The 16,167-nt window shown below is 39.7% G+C and overlaps 1 pseudogene; it reads right to left on the reverse strand.

Moving 5' to 3' along the window:
• Positions 1-998: 998 nt before the first annotated feature.
• On the reverse strand, positions 999-6,045 carry LOC136217497 (phytochrome B-like; annotated as a pseudogene).
• Positions 6,046-16,167: the final 10,122 nt, after the last annotated feature.

The following is a 16,167-nucleotide window of genomic DNA, read 5'->3' on the forward strand; positions in this document are numbered from 1 at the left end:
CTGCATAACTATGGATCTCTTATCCACAAGGTTATCCTACATTTAACAATTAAAATTTCTCCTAAAAGATTATAATTTCAATTTGCTTCTATACCATTGTGTTCATAAAAAATGTAGGAACCTTCATTTTTTTCTTCTTTACATTTTAGATATGCTTTGGACTCAAGATTCAATATATCATTAATAGTAATAACACAAGATAGTCTGTTAGAATTTAAAAATCTAAACATGCAAAATGTCCGCTTCACTTAGAGCATAGAACTATCAAATAGTTGTCAAACAGATTATTTATGTAAATTGTATCAAAAATCGTATTATGGTATAAAAAATTGAAGATAGAATAAAGAAAAACAATATAGGGTTTTACGGGTTGACTCTAAAATAGGCACATTGCATATGCAAACCCTATTTATAGCTTCCCTGAATTAGCTGGTAGATTAAAAATCTCTATTTGGTGTTTTGCAACTCAATTCTAAAGGTTTGTTTAATTTAGCTATTGCTAAATTAAAAAGGAGAATAAAAAATGGTTGTGTTTTAGCAAATCCAGAGCCGACCTTGAGCCTAGGCGTGGGGTGACTGTTTAAGGCCCAGGCCTGAAAGGGGGCTTAATTTTCTAAAAACTCAACATTGTATCTGTTGTTTTTTAAAGCTTAATAATCTAGCAGGACAAAGATCCTAGCGAACAAAATTTAAATTTTGTCAACTCAACGCTTCATATTTTATGCTTTTCTACTTTTCTCCCACTTATATATTCTTTTAATTATCTTCTTCCTCCAAAATTCAAATTCTACCAAAAGTTTAATTATTAAGCATTTGAATTACTTTTTTACCTTTTAATTCCAAATTCCAAACAAGAGATAAATATTTTGATAAGAATTACTTAAGAGCAACCTGCTGAATCAAACTTATCCTAAATACAATTTTTTTTTTTTTGTTGTTAAGGGTTCCTCTAGGTCTTATTGCTTCATGCACAATTTAAAATTTTAGGGGGTGTTTAGAGAGAAAAAATAGAAAGGAGGGTGAGTATGTTTAAATAGAAAATGAAAATAAATTAAAGAGATATGAGAGAAGGAGGAGATGGTGAATTTGATATTTTGTTTTTGTTTTAGGGTTTATTTGTGATAATTAAATAATAAGAGTGTTAATTTATAAAAGGGTTAATATACATATTTGCTCTTGTATTAAGCAAATATGCCATCAAATCAAATAAACCCACAAAACTATTCCTAAATTTTCAACCGGTGCAACACTTAAACCCATCTTCTCCTTCACCATCCAATCAAAGTTTAACACCTGTCACTTGAAAAAACTCATTTAGACTCATCTTCTCTATCACCATCCTTCTCCATCCACAACTTATCTTCATCCTTCATCCATGGCGGCCGACACGTTCGCAACCCAAACAAGTAAGAGGACCAAAAGCCTTTTCCACCTAAGATTGAAGCATACCATTTCCTTTCTTGATTTATGTTCCATGGGGATCAATGGTTCATATGGTGTATCAATCAGAAGTTCTCCACAAGAATTCACTGTGTTTCTCCATTGTTCATCCATTGCTTTATTCATACATTTTGAAAAGAAAGAGCAGCAACAGACTTTGTATGAACAAAAATTCCTCCGCCACCACAGTTCCACATGTCGAACCCAGAAAACCGATCACCTAGCCAAAACTAAAGTGGAACTTGGCGAGGTTTGGCCGGTGAGGAAAATCGCGGAAAGAATAGCCACCGTGAAAGCTGATAGCAAATAGAAAACAAGTCATTGAGTTCTTATTATATATACAAATAAATGAATAAAAATATTGTAAATTTAGAGGAATTGAAGAGAAGAAAGATGGGAGCACTACAAAAAAAATTGATTATTAGGGACAGAAAAAATTGTCCCTAAAAGTATGAAATTCTGTCTCCTATGTTTTTGGGGACAATTTTTATCGTCCCCTTGTTTCGTCCCCTATGCGAGCGTACCCTATTCTATAGGGGACGATAAAATGATGTCGTCCCCATTTTGTGGGACGATTTTTGTCCCTAAGATTAAGGACAAATATCGTCCTCATTCTATGGGACGATTGTCGTCCTCATTCTATGGGACGATTGTCGTCCCTATTCTTAGGGACGACAATCATCCCCTTTCTTTGGGACAATTGTCGTTCCTATGCAAAGGAGACGATTTTTGTCTCTGAATTAGGGGACTATTATTTGTCCTCAAATAAAGGTACGATTGTCGTCCCTATGCAAAGGAGACAACTTTTGTCCCTTCTTTAGAGGACAATTGTCATTCCTATGCAAAAGAGACGGACATTTTGTCCTCAAAATTTTTGACAAAAAAAGTATGAATTTTTGGATTGAAGAGAGCTACTAGAAAATGTCTTTCAGTCCATATTACAGTATTACATAACACATACTATCTGCTCAACATATATTTGGGTTAAATATGTACCATAGTTGAACAACCAAATTTTCGAAACAAATTCAATTAACATCAAATCTAGTTCTCAAAGAAGATCAAATTAAGATTCCAATAAATATTTCCACATGAACACAACTTTAATCTCTTTCTAAGTATGCATAACATATGAACTTTGCAAAAATTACACCAGTTCTGAAACATGAATTCAATTAACAGCATCATAAAAAAATCAATTAATCAATTAATAGCATATAACTCAAGCCACTAGAATTCTCTAATGAACAAGATAATTTCAATTGAAAAACCAAAGTCGAGAGAACCAGAGAAGCACATAAATTGATAAAATGAAAGTTACCACAAGTATTTCAGAATAACAATTTCACCATTTAACAAAAAGTGCTACGAGAATACCTTAAATTGGTATCGCTTTGGGCTTGGCATAATCTATTTTTTGGAGTTATTCACTTCAAGACAAACACAAAGCAACAAAGTACCTAATAAATCAATTTATCATTTTTTTATTTAAAAGTGACAAAGCTTTCCAAGTGAGGAAACATAATTAGAGTTAGAACCTTGAGTAGCAAAGCTGCACTGCATGACCAGGATAATTTGTGTGCAAAACGAACTTCTTGATCTTCTAAGTCTGTGAAACCAAAATGATAATCAGTGTACTAATCCAAAACAAATACTAAACATAATACAATTAATAAAATGTAAATAATGTTCCACGTTACAGAATTCAGAATCATAATGAATTTAAAGGAATATACCCATGTGAAATGTGAACTTTAGTGATATGACCTTTCACATAAAAAAGGCTTAATACATTAAGAGCCCCCTGAACTTGGCCCAAAAAACTGTTTGCCCCTGGAATTGGACTTAGAGAGTGTCTCGTTGGCCTCCTAAACTTGCTTAAATTGACATGATTAACTCCCTAAGTCCACGCGGCAAAGCAAGAAATGATTTACACAAATTAAAATGTATATCATTTTAAGCAAGTTCAAATGGCCAATAGATCACAGTAATAAGTTCAGGTGCCTAACTAGACACTCTGTATCTTCAAGGGGCGAATCAAGTTTTTTGGCCAAGTTCAGGGGGACCCCTGATATATTAAACCCTTAAAAAATAATAATAACTCTGCCAGTATAGAGTAATAAGGAGGGGAGGGGGGAATTTCTAACAACTTGATGTTGATGTCGTTTAATTTGACATGAATGTTATATGCATCTATATAGGAGCAGTTCTAGTCTTAATTAACCTAACCATTTCTCTTGCAACTGAGCTGAGTTCATCAATCCATTGCACAACTAACTCCCCGAGTTGTGAATTCACAATAGCCTTAGAATTGGCTGCTTCAATATCCCTAAAGGAGTCCCTAAAGATGAGCTGCAAAGAGTGAATATCATCCATTTCAGCATTCTCCCATGGTAAACTTCGGCTCTTTACAACTTCCAAGAACGCCTTGAAGGAAGAATGAGGATGCATCTTCTGTCCATCATCTTTGTCCTCGGGATGATGCTTTGCACCACCCCATTTGACCTCATTTCCAGTGTGAGAAATAAACCAGAATAGAAAATCCTTCTTAGCAATATAAGCAACAACCATTCCACAAACTGCATCGCCGAGAGAGGTTGCTCCGGGATATCCAACATCAGCTAAACTGTCTATGCTCAAACCTGTTGAGTCTCCATGAAATGCCAACAACCACTCCACAATGTCTTTTATTTCGGCTTCTGTCAGGGTTACACCTAAAGGATGGTACTTTCCTTAGTAATAAAGTGCTGCTCCATCACACTTCACTAGATCCATAATACTTGGACTTTGAGTGATAATGCCAGTAGGAGACTCCCTCAAAAGCATATCACATAAGAGTGTTTGAATCCTCAAGACACGTTTTTCCGACAACTAAGACGCCAATTGCAACTCCATATTCAATTGAAGTCCAAAAGCCTGCATCAAAAATTCACATCCATAAAGAAGCGGAAAGGGAATGCTCCTAGGAGAAGTGTGGTGGCAAACAACCAAACCCATAGCCTCATTGAACTCTTTCCCCCAATAGCTTCTTCATCATTTCCATTTAATAATAACAGCCATGGTCAAGGAGGCAATTGAACCCATACTGGCCATATATTGAGCATGACAACCATAAGGGGATCGGAGAGTCGAACCAACCAAGCACAAAGGCTGCATTAGTGATTCATCCTGAACAGACATTAACTGGTGTAGAATTGCAATCAACTATGATTATAACCCTACTCTGCTTGAACAAAAACCTTGAAGCCTGAGGTATATCAGTAGCAGGATAATGTAAACCCAAATAAGGTTCTAAATCAGAGCGTTTCGAGTCAGCCAAAACTTCACCATGTTCATCCTCATGAAATTTGCAAACCATAACCCTATCATACCCAGTTAGCTCTCTCACACACTCAGCCAAAGTATCACACAGCAGTTTAATATCCCCACCAGGAAATGATTGTAACCGGGAAATAGCATGAATGGCTAGTTTTTATGATTGAACAGCCCCAGCTATAGATAAAGCATGGTTCTCTGTCCTAGAAGGCTCTAAATCAATAACAATCTCAACATCAACCTATGCAAAATTGCATAGAAAGGTTTCCCAGAAACCATGGAATGAATCCAAAGAGGGCTCAACAATGTGATTCCCCTTGCACTAAATGCTTCTTCTAGTAAAAGGCAGCTCGAGGGCATGAAAAGTGTACGCACATCAGTCCCAATAAAGAGGATTTCAGGTGTCTCTAAAGAAGGAACTGATTGAGGCGTTAAACAAGCATTTCACGGGCATTTTCACTGTATGCAATAACCCTAAAATTAGCTTCATCAATAGCGATCATACACCAAAAGGCTGGGTAAAACCACCGCGTTGAATTCTAAACAGATAAGCGGTGATTTTCTATTCAGGAATTGATTTATTAGTTGTTCTAACTGATTGAGAGTAATCAAACGACTTACCCGACTCTCCTGATTGTTCAAAAACAGCATGAAGCGGAGCATCAACAGTGTACTGAGCAATCGCTTTGTTTAATTATGCACGCTAAGCTTCGGAAATGCAACAAGGTGTCGTTCCCGTCCCTGACTTGTTTAATTCTTGACGCAGAGAATTCCCAAATCTAAACAGAGTCAAAAACATGTTCTTATTACCAAACACTCAACGTCGCATAATTTTACACAAAAAGAAGAATTTGAAAATTAGCTTACTTCTTCTATTTGTTCATGCACCCATTCATCTGAAACTAAGAGGAGAGGAAGAAATGAGAAAAAGAAGAAGAGAGAGAGAGATAAAGAGGAGAGACGCATAACAGAAAAAACAGAGACCAATTACCTTAATTGAGAGATCTCTTGATTTCTCCGGTGAGGATTCAGGCGATCAGCCAAGAGAGGGAATTTCCGATTCCATGTCGAACGGTCATAGGCGAGGATCTCATTTTCAACCCGATTAGAATTAAATCGGTGGACTCTCGAGATAGAACATAGGGATTTCAAAAGTTTTTGGGATGAAACGAGAGAAAGTGAAAATTAAAGTTTTGGGGGAATATTTTTTATCTTTCATTCAAGTATAACGTGGGTTACTATCAAAAAAAAAAATTGTTTTTCTTTTGTGGAATTTAAGTATCAGTGGTTAAGTCTGTCCCTATTGTTAATAAACTTAAATATAAATATTTATCTAATTTTTTATCAAAAACATTTGTCCCTTATTCTAAATTGAAAAAGAATTGGAGACAATAATCTAATTGTCCCTTGTATTAGCTTTTAAAGTTAGAATTGAGGACCATATCTTAAATTTATCCCTAACAATTTGTACCCAAAGATCAATTTTTTTTTGTAGTGGAGAAACAGTATGAAATTAAGTGTGAGATTTAAAATTCTGAAATTCAAGGAAGGAGAAAGGGAGGAAGGATTATAAACAGCAGAGAAAGAGAAAGATAAAAACGGAAAAAACGATGTAGAGGAGATGGGATGTCCAACGCCGTTTATGTCAAATAAACATGTCTGTTAGATTATGGTATACTTGCAGGTTTTTGAAAAATTTAGGGATAGTTTTGTGAGTTTATTTGATTTGAGGGCATATCTGTTTATCCGTAATAATACAAGAACAAATATGTGTATTAACCCATTTATAAAATAAATAAAAATAAAAATAGTTCTTTACCATTTGACTTTTGGCTTTTTTTAACACAGTTAATCAGTTTGGACTGCATTTGTTAACGGAATAAACTACAAGGTAACAGTTTGCAAACTTTTAAACCATGTAATTTATGTTTAAAAATGACTCAAACTATAAGGTTTATTTTTGTATTTTTCTTTTTAATAAATTTAACTAAATATTAAATATTAGTATATTTTCTATTATTTGAGATAAAAAAAATTAAAAGCAGCTATGAAAACGGAAATAAAACACACAGTAGTCATTAAAAATAAAAGAGTATAAAAGATTGAGGGATTACTGCTTTTTCGCCCTGATGAGGCCGCTTCTTCTCCCCTGTTGAGGGATTAGGGTTCAAACTTTTCCTGCAAAGCCACATCCCGTCTCTAGTCGCCACCCTTCACAATTTTTCTATCACCTTCAATTAACCCTTGCCAATCATTCCCATATATGAGAACCCCATTTTCTATTAAAATCAAGTTGTTACCCGACCTCTTATCCTCCAAACCAACGACGACTACGGTCAGGCTGGTTCGCCCCTCTTCCAAAATTGGATACCCGCTCTCACCATGGAAGAACAGTTACAATCCCTCAGCATAGTGGATGACGGTTTTGAGTTCCCGGAGCTGGAAGAACCACAAATCCACAACGCGAATGAGTTATGCCTGGTAGGTGCTGTTATTACAACTCGGTCTTACAACTTTACCATTCTGAAACACAGCTTAGCCAACTTGTGGCAACCAGGAAAAGGTCTACAAATCAAAGAACTGGGAGGTAAACTCATTCTCTTTCGATTTTATCATGCCTACGATTTGAGATGGGTCATGGATGGTGGCCCTTGGACTTTTGATAACCACCTGGTGGTTCTACATGAGCTGAAACCTGGAGAAGACCCATCCGAGGCACCATTGCACTAGGGGTGAGCAAAACCGAACCATAAACCGAAAACCGAAAAAACCGAATTAAAAAAACCGAACCAAACCGAACCAAATTGTAATTCGGTTTGGTTCGGTTCTCTTTTTTTTACAACTTTGGTTTTTGGTTTGGTTCGGTTTGGTTTGGATATAAACCGAAAAAACCAAACAAACCGAATTATACATAACATACTGCCCATCCCACTACTTATATAGCCCGAAAAAATAAGACAAATCAAATTAATTCTGTAGTATTTAATTAAGCCCATCCATTTATTATTTTTTTGTGTATTTAAAAAAAAACTTAGAACATTATAAGTAGAGAATTAAATTAAGAGGAGCTCAAACTTCTAAAAGTTACATCAACACTACATGAATTGGTATAGGTATAAAATTTTAATTATTATATATGAATTGGTTTAAAATTATGAAATAAAAGTTGTACAAAAAAAGTTACAGCAACAATTTTTTAAGATTTTGATGATTTCTAATTTATTATGCAGGATGTTGGTAAATTGGCACACTTCATAAAAATATATATAAATCCTCTAATTCGGTTCGGAATAGAACCAAACCGAATCAAACCGAAATAGTTTGATTCGGTTCGAACCGAACCGAATTAAAATTCGGTTTGGTTCGGTTTATAAAATTTGCCTTTATTTGGTTCGGTTTTGTTTGGTTCGGTTCGGTTTTTAAACCGAACGGACCATGCTCACCCCTACATTGCACTATGCAAATTTCTGGGTGCAGGTACATGGATTGGGAGTTGGATTTTTTTTCTGAGGTAGTGGGGAAGGTGCTAGCCAATTACATAGGGACTTTTGTCTCGTATGATTCTAAAAATGTCTGGTCTCACGACAGGGTGTTTATGCGATTACGCGTGCGTGTCGACATCAGGCAACCTCTGAAAAAAGAGAAGAAGATTAGGAAGCAAGGTGGGGAATGGCTGGTGTGTATGTTTAGGTATGAAAAATTTCCGACTTTCTGCTTCATCTGCGGACTTATCGGCCACATTGACAGGAATTGTGACAAGTACTACCAAATGCCATTGGATGAAATAAAAAGGGACTGGGATGTCTCACTCAGAGCTCTTCTGAAGCGATTATCAAACCTAGGGGGGAGAGATGGTTGAAAGAAGAGGGTGACAGTCAGGGGGTTAATTCGGCATCTGCCGATCAGAATTCAGCAGAATCAGCTGTCAGTCGAGAACCAGGTGGGCAGGGAGGTCTTCCGAGTAACTATATGGGACCGAGGAATTTACTGTGCCTCCAGAACAACTAGGGGCTAATCTATTGAGGAAGGATAAGGCCGTACTCCAAGATATCACCAACACACCCTTAACTGATCAGGAATTAGTGTTACCAGAAGGCAAGAAAAGAAGATGCAGTGAATTAAGGGGGAACAGCGAAAACAGCAAGGGAACAGGGGGGTCCGAGAAAATATCAGGGATGTTAGTAGCACAAGTAATAAGCTCAATGGAAGTGGATTTGGTTAAATTAACTGACAACAGGAATAACAGCCAGGGACCGAAGCATCCCACCTCTACAAGCAAAGCAGCAGCAGGTTCACCGCAACAAAAAGAGATGACCGACTCAAAAAACGGCAAATTGGCAGACCTGGAGAATCGGGTCTGCCCTCCACAATGAAAGTACTGAGCTGGAACTGCCGGGGACTAGGAAGTGTCCGGGCAGTTCCAATCCTTTGTGAGCTTGTTAGAGCTCACAGGCCCGATGTAATTTTTTTATTTGAGACTTTGGTTTGTGGAACTAGGGTGGAGGAAATAAGAGGTCGATTGGGTTTTGAAGGGTGCTACGCTGTGGATTGTATTGGAAGGAGCGGTGGAATTTGTGTTTTCTGGAAAGTGGCTGAGTGGTGTTCTCTTCTCTCATTCTCAATCAACCATATAGATCTTGAGGTACGGGACAGGGTAAGAGGTAATTGGAGGTTAACAGGGTTTTATGGCTGCCTTGAGAGGGCAAGAAGGAAACAATCATGGCAAACCCTCCGGAGTATTGCAATGGCTTCGACACTGCCATGGGCCATTGTGGGGGACTTTAACGACTTACTCTCCCAGACTGAGAAGAAGGGGCTCTTGGATCACCCAGAATGGTGCATAAGAGGGTTCAGAGAGACTGTTGAAGCGTGTGGGTTACTGGAGATTCCGCTAGAGGGGTACCCTTTCACCTGGATTCGACACAGGGGCAAGGAAAATGAAGTGCAGGAAAGACTAGACCGAGCTTTAGCTTCGGCAGAATGGTAGATAAAGTTCCCCAACGGCTACGCACAGAATACCATTGCCCCCATATCGGACCACTCGCCTATTAATCTACACACGGAGAGACAGATAGTGATTTACTCCTCAAAGAGGTTCACCTTTGAAAACAAGTGGTTACGTGAACCGGACATCAGGGAGGTGATTCAGACTGAATGGTTGGATTCGGCACCTCTACAAATTTCTGACAGATTGGGCATTCTAGCTGATCGGTTGTCTACATGGGGCAGATTACGGAATAATATTTACAGACGGGAAGTGACTAACAGCAACAGGAAATTAGAACAGCTTAGAGAGTCATCCTCTCCATCATCAGCTGCTGAATTTGAAACTGAAAAGGCCAACCTTATTTCCCTATTGCTAAAACAAGAAGACCACTGGAAGCAGCGCTCTAAAGTCTTCTGGCTCACAGAGGGGGATGTTAATACTAGATTCTTTCACTCTTATGCTAGTGGAAGAAGGAAGCGCAACAGAGTATCACGGCTTCAGAATGAGGTTGGAGATTGGGTACACAGCAACGATGACCTTTGCGAGATAGCGCTAAGGTACTTCTCGGATCTATTCTCCCCCAGCCACAACAATTCTGACCAGGTTTTGCACCTCATTTCTTCCAAAATTTCTACCTCGGATAATACCTCTCTTCTCACCCCTCCCTTGAAAATAGAATTTAAGGAAGCCCTATTCCAAATGCACCCAGACAAAGCACCGGGCCCCAACGATTTCAACCCGGGTTTTTATCAGAGATTCTGGGATGTGGTGGGAGATAGCATTTTCGAAGCAGGTTTACAGTGGTTCTCTTCGGGTAAGTTCCCTGATAACCTCAATGATACAATTATTTGCCTTATCCCTAAATGTGAGGACCCACACACGATGAAGGATCTTCGCCCAATCGCCCTATGCAATGTTCTCTACAAGATCTTTTCCAAGGTCCTTGCAAACAGACTCAAGAAAATCCTGCCTAAGGTAATTTCTGAATCACAATCTGCTTTTATTCAGGGTAGAAGCATTACAGACAACGTGTTAATCGCCTTCGAGGTTATCCACTGCATGAAAAGGAATGTCAACAAAAAGAATGGTGAGGTGGCCCTCAAAATTGATATCAGCAAGGCCTATGATAGGGTGGATTGGAATTTTCTTAAAGCTGTTATGCTGAAGTTAGGCTTTGAAACCAGATGGGTAGAGCTGATAATGATGTGTGTCTCCACAGTCCAGTACGCTGTCAGGGTAAATAATGAATTGGTGGGCCCAATCACACCGCAGAGGGGACTTCGACAAGGTGACCCTCTCTCCCCATTCTTGTTCTTATTTTGTGTGGAGGGCCTTTCAGCCTTGCTGTCAAAGGAAGAGAGGTGTGGGCGTCTTCATGGATGTCGTGTAGGGAGGGGTGCTCCACCAATCAGTCATCTATTGTTCGCGGATGACGCTTTTTTATTCTTCAGAGCATCAATTGCTGAGAGTAGAGTTGTGAAGCAAGTGTTATCTGTTTATGAAGAGGCCTCCGGGCAGGCAGTGAACTTCAGTAAATCAGGTTTGATGTGTAGTAGTAACGTTGCTCCGGAATTACATAATGCAGTATCACACATATTAGGGGTCTCTGCTCCGATTGACACAGGCCGTTACCTCGGGCTCCCGTCACTAGTGGGACGACAAAAGATAGTTATCTTTGCACACTTAAGGGATAGACTTTGGGGGAAATTACAAAATTGGAAAGGGAAATCACTGTCTAAAGCGGGTCGTTCTGTCCTTATCAAGGCGGTCGGCCAAGCCATCCCGGTGTATTTCATGAGTGTCTTCCTGTTCCCTATCTCGACCGCTGAGGAGCTCCAGCGGATGTTGAACTCTTTTTGGTGGGGTACGAAGAAAGATGGTTCCCGTAGTATTAACTGGATGTGTTGGAACAAACTTTGTGTTTCAAAGGATGATGGAGGTCTTGGATTTCGTGATTTCACCGCCTTTAATTTGGCAATGTTGGGTAAGCAAGGTTGGCATTTAATGTCTAACTCAAATTCTCTTGTTAGCAGGGTTTTTAAAGCAAAATACTACCCATTGGGGGACTTCATACATGCTCGGCTAGATAACTCTCCGAGTTTCATTTGGAGGAGTCTTTGGAATGCTCAACTGGTGCTGAAGGCAGGGCTAAGGTGGAAGATCGGAGATGGGAAATCCATAAATGTCTGGGATGATCCCTGGCTGTGGGATGTCAATAACTGCAAGGTAATTACACCAAAGATTGATTCTCTGTGTAATCTAACTGTGGCGGATCTGTATATCTCTGATACCCCTGATTGGGATGTTGAGCTTTTAGAAGAAATTTTTTTACCTAGGGATGTAAACAAGATTCTACAGTTGCCACCTAGAATTGGAAACTGCGCTGATCAGATAGTTTGGAATGGAAGTAAAACAGGACACTACACTGTAAAGAGTGCTTATGAATTGGCCACCGAAACCATTACCAGTAATTCACACTTACATGTCGATGGGGAGTGGAGCAAAATCTGGAAATCGGATATCCCACATAAAATCAGATTCTTCGCTTGGCGACTTGCACGAAATTGTTTGCCAGTAAGGCTCAATCTCACGCAACGTGGTATTCCGTTAGATGACAGATGTGTCCTGTGTAATTTGGAGGTAGAGGATTGCTGGCACCTATTTACTGGTTGTAGTTTTGCCCAGGAGACGTGGTATGAGGCGGGTTTATGGAGGAAGGTTACCGATGCAACTACTAACGCTGCAAACTTTGCAGCTTTTATGTTTATTTTTTTGACAGGTACCACCAGGGAAGAGTCAAGATTATTTCTCACAGTCTTGTGGAGGTTATGGAGACAAAGAAACATTAAACTGTGGAAGAACGGTGCTGCATCTCCGAGACGGACCCTACAAGATGCAAGAGAGACCATCAACGATTGGACCCTATGAAAGCAGCAATCGAACAGACTCTCTGAGTCCACGCAATCAGGGGAAACTCGCTGTCAACAACCAGGGGAACAAACCAGGAACACAACCTAGAATTACTCTTTATGCAGACATGATCGAACTCCAGCACAAGGGACGACAGCAACTCACTCATCTGTTGCGCAAGCCTACAGATATCAACGAGGAATTTCTAATACCGCGGTGAATTCACAGATCGCAGACGCAGCAGATCAAGTCATATGCCCAGCCCTTGGTTCGTCCGACTGGACCCTTCCACCACCCTCCTTTGTGAAGTGCAACACCGACGCCGCTCGGTTCAACGACATTATGCAAGCTGGTGTGGGGGCAGTACTACGAGACCCTACGGGCAAGTTTATAGTCGCACGCTCCTCGTGCTTGCTCAGCCATCCCAGAGTCGACGAGTGCGAAGCATTAGCAGTACTGCAGGCGATGCGATGGGCACTGTCGCTTGGCCATCACAGAGTAATCTTCGAAACTGATGCACAAACAGTTGTGGAAGCAATAAACTCTTCTACGGACTATATTAGCGAACTTGGCGCAATTATCTCCCAATGCCGACACATCCTACAACAAAATGACGCCTTTACTGTCATATTTGCAAGGCGACAAGCAAACGAGACGGCCCATGCTATTGCCAGGTCTTCTCGTGATTATCCTTGTCCCATGGTTTTTGATTTTATTCCATATTTTTTGATTCATTTGTTGAACATTGATTGCCCTTCAGAGGCTGATTAATACCATTCCTTTTCAAAAAAAAAAAAAAAAGATTGATATTAGGAATTTTTTAATATAAGAAAAAATGTATATAGAACCGGAGTAATCTAAATTTGCAAACTAGATCACTACCTACATCATAATATACTCAAACTCTTGAACTTTTGTCATTAAAAAACAAAACGGTTTCTCAAAAAAAAGTTAATTAATTAATGTTATGTAAGCCCACTGCATTTACATAATTAAATTTAATATTTAGAAATACAAAACGAAATGAATGAAGCATGCATGGTGCATGAGCCTGCTCCCTTTCCCACTCAATAACAATTAGAATAAATTCCAAATATAACCTTTCTGAATTTTAGTGTTTGTATTTTTCTTTTTTAAAAAGGATTAAGTTCTCGTGATTAGTAAAATCAAGTATTTTTAGATTGATTCAAAAAGAATATTTTTAGATTGAGACTCGATGACTTCAAAGTAAAAAAATTGAAAAATTAAAGTTTTTTAGAATATTATTAATTTTTTATAATAAAAAAATCTCACAAATATTTATCTGTAAAATGCGTACGCTAGATTCAAATTCAAGATCTACCTAACCATTCAAATTAACTTTAATTGGTTATATTCAATATATATTATAAAAAATGAAGAAGAATACATGTGGTAAATTGTTTTCTAAGGAACCTTGCTGCCGCCTCTCCTCTCCCATGGGCCATTATGGGAGACTTTAATGATCTGCTGGTAGACAGTGATAAGAAGGGAGTGCTGGGACACCCGGAGTGGTGTTTGAGGGGATTTAGAGACACTCTTACAGATTGTGGCTTGCAGGACATCCCGCTAAGGGGATACCCATTCACATGGATCAGACATAGGGGCAAAACAAATGAGGTGCAAGAGAAACTAGACCGTTGCCTGTGTTCCGAGTCATGGGCTATTTTATTTCCAGATTTCAGCAGTCAAAACACGTCCGCTCCAACATCTGATCACTCGCCTATTGCACTCTGCACGGAGCCGACCACATGCGCGAATAAATACATGTTTAGATTTGAACAGAAGTGGCTGAGGGAACCCGAGCTAAGAGAGGTGGTTGACGCGGCGTGGTTTAGCGCTGATCATGGTGCTGTTCAAGGAAAATTACAGCAAGTTCAGCGAGCTCTCGGTCAGTGGGATAAGAAGAGGAAAACAGAGAACATGAGATCTATTAAAGAACTACAAACCCGACTAGAAGAGCTGCGCCATGCTGTGGGGGAAAGAGCAGCGGATTTATATGAGGTAACTCGTACTGAACTGATCAGAACCATATTACAGGAAGAGGATCATTGGCGACAGAGTTCAAAGGTTCAGTGGATGCAGGAGGGCGACTGTAATACTCGATTCTACCACTCTTTTGCGAATGGAAGGAGAAAACAGAATCGGATTGTCAGATTGAGGAACGAGTTAGGGGAGTGGGTATATGATACGACAGACTTGGGTAGGCTGGCTCAATCCTATTTTAGCTCGTTGTTCTCTGAGAGCTCCGGAGAGTGGGCTGATGTAGTCCATTGCGTGAATCGGAGAGTGATAGAAAGGGATAACAGTCGGTTACTGAGGCCTTTTGTCAAGGAAGAGTTTAGAAAGGCGTTGTTTGAGATGCATCCGGAAAAGGCTCCGGGGCCGGATGGTTTCAACCCAGGCTTCTATCAACAATTCTGGAACCTGATAGGGGATGAGATATTCAAAGCAGGCTGTGAGTGGCTTGAGAAAGGTATGCTTCCTGACGGAGTAAATAATACTATCATTACCTTAATCCCTAAGTGTGACAATCCTGCTGATATGACTGAACTTCGCCCTATAGCCCTGTGCAATGTTTTGTACAAAATTGTTGCCAAAGCTTTGGCAAATAGGCTCAAACCCTGTCTAGAGGCTATAATATCAGAGACGCAGTCTGCCTTTGTCAAGGGGCGGTCTATCCATGATAATATCTTGATTGCCTTTGAGTTAATTCACAGTATCAAATGCAACAGCAGTAAGAAAATGGGAAATGTGGCTTTGAAAGTTGACATGAGCAAGGCCTATGATAGGGTGGATTGGAACTACTTACAAGCTATGATGCTTCAATTGGGATTTGATGATAGATGGGTCAGATGGATTATGATGTGCGTATCCTCTGTCCAGTATATGGTCAGAGTGAACGATAACTTGGTTGGCCCGATTAATCCGAAGAGGGGACTCAGACAAGGCGACCCCCTTTCTCCCTACTTGTTTCTTATCTGTGCTGAAGGTCTTACGGCCTTACTAAACAACGCAGAAATGGGAGGGATAATCCATGGATGCAAGGTGGTCAGAGGAGCCCCGTCAGTTTCTCACTTATTGTTTGCTGATGATGCGCTTATGTTCTGTCAGGCTTCTATATCGGAAGCACGTGCTTTAAAAGAGTTACTCCACAGATATGAGAAAGCTTCAGATCAGGCTGTGAACCTCAACAAGTCAGGAATTCTTTTCAGTAAAAATGTGGCGCAGGAACTGGCTACGGGAATTTCGTCCATCCTTGAAGTTGATAACCCCCTAAATACTGGAAGGTATCTTGGCTTACTATCGCTAATAGGCAGATCTAAGAAGGCCATTTTCGCTCACTTTAAAGATAGACTTTGGAATCGCCTCCAAAGGTGGCGTGGTAAGGGGATTTCAAAAGCTGGTAAAGCCACCCTAATCAGAGCGGCTGGCCAGGCAATCCCAATCTACTTTATGAGCGTTTTCCTTCTCCCTGTGTCAACGGCGGAGGAATT

The sequence above is a fragment of the Euphorbia lathyris genome, chromosome 2 (assembly GCF_963576675.1).
Source record: "Euphorbia lathyris chromosome 2, ddEupLath1.1, whole genome shotgun sequence".
NCBI classification, from domain to species: domain Eukaryota; kingdom Viridiplantae; phylum Streptophyta; class Magnoliopsida; order Malpighiales; family Euphorbiaceae; genus Euphorbia; species Euphorbia lathyris.